This window comes from Eimeria mitis, genomic scaffold (assembly GCF_000499745.2).
Source record: "Eimeria mitis Houghton genomic scaffold, Emh_scaff3239, whole genome shotgun sequence".
Lineage (NCBI taxonomy): Eukaryota > Apicomplexa > Conoidasida > Eucoccidiorida > Eimeriidae > Eimeria > Eimeria mitis.
In genome coordinates, this window is record NW_013571577.1 from 849 (window position 1) to 1,240 (window position 392).

Here is a 392-nt window from a genome sequence, read left to right on the forward strand (position 1 = left end):
AGTGAAAGCCTACTTAGATGGAGAAGCAAACTCGCATGCAACTAGAGACAAACCCAAGGGAAAACCGAACAAAAACCAGCAGCAACGCAGACAAACACAGACAACAGCCGCACAGAAGAGGGTGGTTGTACACGCGATGAAGAGCAGATTTGGTTGTGTTATGCAGTTTTCATTGGATGTTTGAAACTCAAAAAGATATATGCAGCAATGGTATTATTGACGCAACCAGGGATAGGTACAGAGGTATACAACAGTTGAGTTAGTGAGGAGACCCAAATTAAATGCGAAGGTAAAACGATAGTTGTATTATCCCGACAACTCGAAGCAAATACGAATATAAAACAAAAACATATATTATTACATAAAGGCGAATTTTGTATCGACGAAAGCAG